This window comes from Hyperolius riggenbachi, chromosome 2 (genome assembly GCF_040937935.1).
Source record: "Hyperolius riggenbachi isolate aHypRig1 chromosome 2, aHypRig1.pri, whole genome shotgun sequence".
NCBI classification, from domain to species: domain Eukaryota; kingdom Metazoa; phylum Chordata; class Amphibia; order Anura; family Hyperoliidae; genus Hyperolius; species Hyperolius riggenbachi.
The window spans coordinates 266,512,170-266,512,574 of NC_090647.1; positions in this window are offsets into that span (position 1 = coordinate 266,512,170).

Genomic DNA, 405 nt, shown 5'->3' on the forward strand with positions numbered 1-405 from the left:
ACACTTCCTGTACTGGAAACAATATTAGACGTATGTCTCCGCTCCTAATGTTTTATTTCTTAGCTGTACAACACATACAAATCATTATATCATAATTGTGTTTTTTTTTTTCGCTTTAGTGTCACTTTAATTATGACAAGGTGAGAATGTTAGGAAAAACAGTAATTATTTAAATACTAGTAAAAAAGCCCACCCATTAAAAAAATGGGTGCTAGGCTTTGGGCGCCCCTCCCCAAGCAACGCGAGCACAGATGCGTCCTGCTCGCCCGTCCTCCACCGCTGTCTGCAGTATATGCACACAGGGGGAGATTTTGCTTGCTTGGCAGTTGGAAAAAGCTATTATTTCCCACAATGCAATGAGGTTTACAGACAGCAAACTGTCAGGTCTGGAAGCAGGGCCACACA